The sequence below is a fragment of the Tupaia chinensis genome, unplaced genomic scaffold (genome assembly GCF_000334495.1).
Source record: "Tupaia chinensis unplaced genomic scaffold, TupChi_1.0 Scaffold143654_1, whole genome shotgun sequence".
In the NCBI taxonomy this organism is placed as follows: domain Eukaryota; kingdom Metazoa; phylum Chordata; class Mammalia; order Scandentia; family Tupaiidae; genus Tupaia; species Tupaia belangeri.
In genome coordinates, this window is record NW_006203502.1 from 548,843 (window position 1) to 555,553 (window position 6,711).

Here is a 6,711-nt window from a genome sequence, read left to right on the forward strand (position 1 = left end):
AAAAAGATCTTTAAGCAAGGCATCTCTAATAATGCATCTTGTTTTAAAGTTTATGATGTCTGCTGTAGAATAGATACATGAACTTTGTTGTTTATTGTTTGTATGACATGCTATTTGCCATCTTTAATTTTAATTTTTTTGTGTCTTTAAGCTAATACATTTTGTAAACTTAATATAGTTGAATATTTAATTCAATTTTACAATCTTTGTATTTTTTTTTAGGTTTTAGCCACAGGGTGCATGCACTGAGAGAGACAGGGAGAGAGGAAGTGAGAAATCACTACCCACCCCCCCGGGGGGCGGGGATAGCCATATTCACAGTCCCTTCTCCTCTTGGAATTTTGGGCAAACACACATATGCACTCAGCATGATTTTCAGCATGCAGGACCAGGATTTGAACCACAGTCAGCCACATGGAAATCCAGCACCCTCACTACCATGCCACCTGCTGGCCCCTTTTTGTCTTTTTTTTTTTTTAAGAATGATTAATTTTATTTATTTATCATCTTATTTTTTTCTTTTTTTAAAATTTGACCAGACAGAGAGAGAGAGGGAAAGTGAGAAAGCAAGTAACCAGGTCCAGGACTTGAACTGTGGTCAGCCATGTGAGAGTCCAGCACCTTAACCACCATGCTATCTGCCGACCCCCCCCCTTTGTCTTTTAAGTAGAGTATTAGATCTATTTTATTCAATATGATTAATAATATATTTGTTTTTAAATCTACCATGTTTTTCTGTTTATCTAGTCTATTCTTTTTTTGTTTTTCCTCTTTTTACAGGATTTTTAATAATTATCATTTGACTATCTCTAGTAGTTTGGAAATTTCACATACTAGTTTTTTTGTTTTAAGGACTGCTTAGGAAATACCATGCATGCCACTTCCTGTCAAGGTCTGAAACACTGCACATCTTTACTCAATTTCATGACTATAAAGCACATAGAGTACTTTAGCTATATTTATCCACCCAGTTATTATTGTTCTCTTATATTTTTATTATCTTATTTAACCCTATAGACATTACTATTTTATAATTATTATTTATGTTTGCTCCCATAATTTTTTTATTTCTAAATTTATTTATTAACTTGTTGTGATTTTTATTTTTTTAAAAAGAGGTTTCTGCCCTATGGTGCGTGTGCTCACCAGAGAGAGAGAGAGAGAGAGAGAGACAGAGATAGTGAGAGGGAAAGTGAGAAATCATCACCCGGGGGGCAGCCACACCACAATCCCTTCTCTACTTTCCTCCTGGGATCCTTTGCACACACACACATGCATCCAGCATGATCCTCAAACCACTAGGTCCAGGACTCAAACCATGGTTGGCCATATTAGGAGTCCAGTGACTCAACTGCTACACCATCTGCTGGTCTCCATTTGTTGTAATTTTATGCTGCCAGATACAGGACTTGAACCATGGTTAGCCATGTAGGAATCCAACGCCTTAACTACCACATCATCTGCTGGCCCTGTAATTCCTTTTTCTTTCTTTATGATTGAGGGTGTGTGTGCATACACAAGAGTGTGAGAGTGAAAAAGAGATGAGAACCCTCTACAGGATCTGATCCTGCCACAATCCCCTTGCTAAAGTCTTTCAACCTGTTAGATCTTTGGTATTCACACACATGCTTGGTGTGCTTCAGGCTAGCTGGGTCAGGGATTCGAACCACAGTTGTATAGGATCAAGCTTCTCTTTAGCAGCACATTTCCACTGTGCCATGAAGCTGGACCTACTCCCTTAATTCTTATATCACTTTCTATTCCTTTTTCCAGCCCAATACATCTATCTGATATAATTTTTTTCTATGTCTGGTTACAGACTGCTACATTGGACATTATTTTATTTCAGTACACTGAAGCTGGTATTTCATTCTGACTGTGATTGCTGCAGGGAGAAGTCACCTGTTGATTTAATGTCTACTTGGAAGGTAACTTACATTTCTTTTGCTAATTTTCTTAGTGCTTTGATTTTCTGTAGATTCCTTGAATCCATGATTTAGGAGCTTTTCTCATCTTTGGACATTGTTCAGCTATTTTTTCCTCTTCTATATTTTTTAAAAAATTATTTTATTTCATTGTGTTTGTTATTATTATTTATTTTTTAATTTGATGAGAGAGAGAGCAAACCACCAGGCCCGGAACTTGAACCGCATTTGGCCATGTGGACCACATTTGGTCCAGCACTTTATCCGCCATTCCACTTGCCAGCCCTTTTTATGCTTTAATTACCAGAGGGCACTTGTTTGGTGAAAGAGACAGAAAGCACTCTCCACCCCCAAATGGGGTCTACTCAATGTTGCAATCTTTTTTCCCTCCATTTCTCCATCCCTTCTTGATCCTATCATGTACATACACATGTATCCAGAATGTTTTATAAGCTGCCAGGGCCAGGATTCGAACACAGTGGGATCCAGCTTCCTATGCACCATGTTTCGTCACTGCTTAACTACTGTGCTAAGGGGCCAGCTTACTATTGTTTCTTCTAATATTGATGTTTCCTTGGAACTTGACTAAAAGTATGCTAGATCTTCTTGCTCTATCCTACGTATATTTCAAACTCTTTTTATCTTCCAGTTAAGATACTGTCTTTTTGGGACCAGCACTTGGTGTAATGGCTATGTCACTGGATTCCCATGTAGTTGATTGTGGTTCAAGTCCCAGACCTGGTGGCTTAAACTCACGCTGGGTGCGTGTGCATGTGTGCCCAAGATCCCAAGAGGAGAATGGAGGAGAAGGGATTGTGGCGTGGCCATCTCCCCTAGGGGGTGATTTCTCGCTTTCTGTCTTTCTGGCTAGCACACACGCCCTATAGCAAAAACCTCTCAAAAAAAAAAAAAAAAAGATATTGTCTTTTTATGGACTGGCCAGTAGCATAGTTGTTATTGACCAGATCCCACATGGTCAACTGTGGTTCAAGTTCTGGCCCAGTCAGCTTGGGAAACAGGCTCTATGTGTGTGTGTGTGTGTGTGTGTGTGTCTGTGTGTGCGCCTTAAATCCTGATAGGGTGGAGAAATGTCGGGACAAGGATTGTGTCATGACCACACTCTGTTGGGGGTGCTTTCTCTCTCTCCCTCTTTCTCTCGCACAAGCACACATACTCTGGTAATTTTTTTTAAAAAAAGGAGATGAAAAAGTTGTTTTTCCTGTTGTGTACAGTTTTGTGCCCAACCTATGCACTAAATATTAATTTTGATTATTGTAATTTTCACATATGAAGGATCCTCAAAAATGTTTGTGGAAAATGCCTATTTTGAAAAAACTACCCATAAATTTTTTAAAAAATTATTTAATTTTTATTTATCATTATTATTATTTTTCAATTTGCGACAGGGAACATGCACTCATCAGAGAGAGAGAAAGGGAAGATGAGAAAGCAAGCCACCAAGCCTGGGACACAAACCATGATTGGCCATGTGAGAGTCCAGCACCCTGACTACCATGCCAAGCCGTTGCATGAATTTTTTTTTTTTTTTTAGCACCAAAACACACTTGTACTTTAATTCTATTTTTCCATGAACTGTTTGAAGTTCCCTTGTATAAATGTTCTATTTGGCTGTTTTCAAAAACCATATGATTTTTTTAGTTCTCGACACATATTTAAGGGAGGAAAGTGAAGCATAAGCAAAGCTCTTTGGTAACTGGTGTCTATAATTCAAATGGAGTTCTTTCTTTTTTTAAAAAGAATTATTTAATTTTATTTATCATCATTAGTATTATTATTTAATTTGCTATAGGGCATGTGCATTCACCAGAGAGAGAGAGAGAGAGAGAAAGTGAGAAAGCATGCTGCCAGATATGGTACTCAAAACATGGTCGGCCATGATGGAGTCCAACCACACCACCTGCTGGCCCCTTAAATGAAGTTCTACTGCTACTGTCTTAGGTTTCTGCTGGCTCTCTCTCACAGTACCTAGTTTCATTGTAGGCTTAGTTTCTTTGACCACATGTTTCTCATTGCCCTTGAAAATAATTATTTGTGGAGATTCCATTGGATCAAGAAGTAATTGATAATGCCTCCACCAGGAATGATGTAGGCTTCTCACACACACACACACATATACACACATAGCAGCTGGCTTTCTAAGACTTCCTTGCTTTCTATTTCTCTCCCACTTTTTTTTTTTTTTGGTCAGATGCCACATGTTTGCACAAGAGATAGAGATAGAGAGAGAGAGAAAAAAAAAAAAAAAACCCAAGTGAAGCCTGGTCATACCACAATCCTTTTACCTCCAGTTTTTCATCCCATCAGGATCCCGGGCACACGTGTACAAGTGTTCAGCATGGTATTCAAGCTACCAGGTCAGGATTCCAACAGTTCTTGGCCATGCAGGATTGTTTCCCTATGCACATCACCCAACCACTGCACTATAGGACTGGCCCTCTTCTCACTTTTATCTGAACTTTGTTTTAACTGCTTTCCTTGTACTTTTTAATTATCCCATTGTCCGCATTTTCTCCTCAGAGAGGGACCTCATCCTGAAAAGAGATTTGGGCTGTCTAATTTGAGTTTGCACAGACAAGATTTCACCAGCCCCTTTACATTTACCTTTATGAACAACTTGGTCTCCTTTCCCCATTGGTTTGGGCAAAGACTCTCCTTTTCCAGCTGCTGTTCCATGCTTTTCAGCAAGAGTCTTACAGGATTCTTCTGTTTTCAGATAATATCCGGTACCCTGTTACTTTGCCTAGCTTCTTCCACAGAGGCACAAATTCACCATTCATCAGGTATTACATTGTTCATGGTTTTTCTCATCAGCTTCTATTGCAGAGTTCATGGGGGCATCATCTGTGTTAATTTGCTGGAGCTGTCGTAACAAGTTACCACAGACTTGGGAAACTTACATTTATTTTCTCATAGTTCTAGAGGTTTAGTCCAAGATCACAGTGTCAGCAGGTCTAGTTTTTCCTAAGACTTCTGTCCTTGTCTTGCAGACGGCTGCCCTTTCCCTCTGTTCTCACTTGGCATTTCTACTGTGGCCTCATCTGTAGTGTATGCAAATTTTCTCTTTTTATAAGAACACCAGTCCGATTGGATTAGAGCCCACACTAGTGACCTCATTTTAAAACACTTCTTTAAAGGACCTATCTTTTTTTTTTAAAGAGATTTTTGCTATAGGGCACATGCACTCACCAGAAAGACAAAGAGAGAGAGAGAGAGGGAGAGAGACAGACAGACAGACAGACAGAAAGCAAGAAATCATCTTCTGGGGGGATGGCCATGTCACAATCCCTTCTCCATTCTCCTCTCAGGATCTCGAGCACACATGCCCTGTGTGAGTTTTTTGTTGTTGTTGTTGTTTGTTTGTTTGTTTTAATAATTATTTAATTTTACTTATTATTATTTTCCAGTTTGATCTGCCAGACAGAGAGAGGGGAAGTGAAAAAGTAAGCTACCAGGTTCAGGATGTGAACCGTGGTCAGCCATGTGGGAATCCAGCACCTTTAACCACTATACCACCTGCTGTCCCTGCCCTGTGCGAGTTTTAGGCCTCTGGGTCTGGGACTCAAACCACAGTCAACTACGTGGGAGTCAAACGACATAACCATTATGTCATCTGCTGGCCCACAAAGGACCTATCTTAAATTTATTGTTAGTTAAAGTTTCATCATATCAATATTGGGAGGACACAATTCAGTCCATAATATCATCTCATTTAGTTTTTCTTAAATATTGTCAATAAGTTTTTTCTAGCCTTTTTTTAAAGTTCATTGTTTTATTCTATGAGCAGGAGAGGCATATACAGAGAAGTCTTCCCCCAACAGGGTCATCATGCTGTGATCTACCCCCAGCCTCACCCAGCCCTAGATAGGCATGCGCATACTCAGCATGTTCAGTATGTTCTCCGGAGCCTTCCCCTGTAAGTCAGCCTCTCAGTGTTACATTGCTGCTACACCACTATCTGGTCCCTGGAGTTGTTTTTGAGATCAGTATTTAAGATTTGTTTTGAGCTCAGAAGATATATATATATATTTTTTTTTTTTTTTTCCCTCCATCTTGTTGCTTTATTCTGTTTGCTCCAAGGGCAAAATCAATAGTAGTCGGGATCACAAACATTATTTTGACTGGCTCACAACCCTGATCAGTAAAACCTGAAAAACAGAAAATGTTACACAAGTTGCAAAAAAAAAAAAAAGTACTCCTGGAGTTCACTGACATGATAGCGAGTGGAAAGAATGTAAATGATGCAACAGGTGTGAACATTTAGAATAGTACTTGTAACCTGCTTTCTAGACAAATCTGGGACCCTTGCTGCAAGCCCTTCATGGATCAGTGCTGATTTACTTTTTTTTTTTAATGTTCTTTTTTAAAATTTTTTTATTAATTTTTCTTTTTTTTAACATTAATACACTATACATCATTACAGTATACAAAATGAATTTTCCATCCAAAATACACTGTCTGTTGGCTCAATCAAGCACATCAACATACATGTTATCAACAAACAATTTTCCATTTCTTATGTCTTGTACATTTTGTTTTTTTTTTGCCATCCTTGATTCCCTATCCCTAACCCTCTGCCATGTCCCACCCTCCTCCCATTGTCTCTGGTATCCATGATTGCTTTCTACGCCTTTCCCCCATTTAATTGATTTGCCAATGAACTTAGTTTGTCTAAATATTTGTAATAGCAAGCACAACTGATACATACATACACAAGAACCCATGTCTGACTTTAGGCATAAACCTCAGTGAGTAGAATGAACATACT

At 38.9% G+C, this 6,711-nt stretch overlaps 1 pseudogene; it reads left to right on the plus strand.

Annotated features, from left to right (window-relative positions):
- Window positions 1-1,824: 1,824 nt before the first annotated feature.
- Window positions 1,825-6,711, plus strand: part of LOC102485865 (eukaryotic translation initiation factor 4E type 2 pseudogene) — a 19,874-nt pseudogene continuing 14,987 nt past the window's right edge.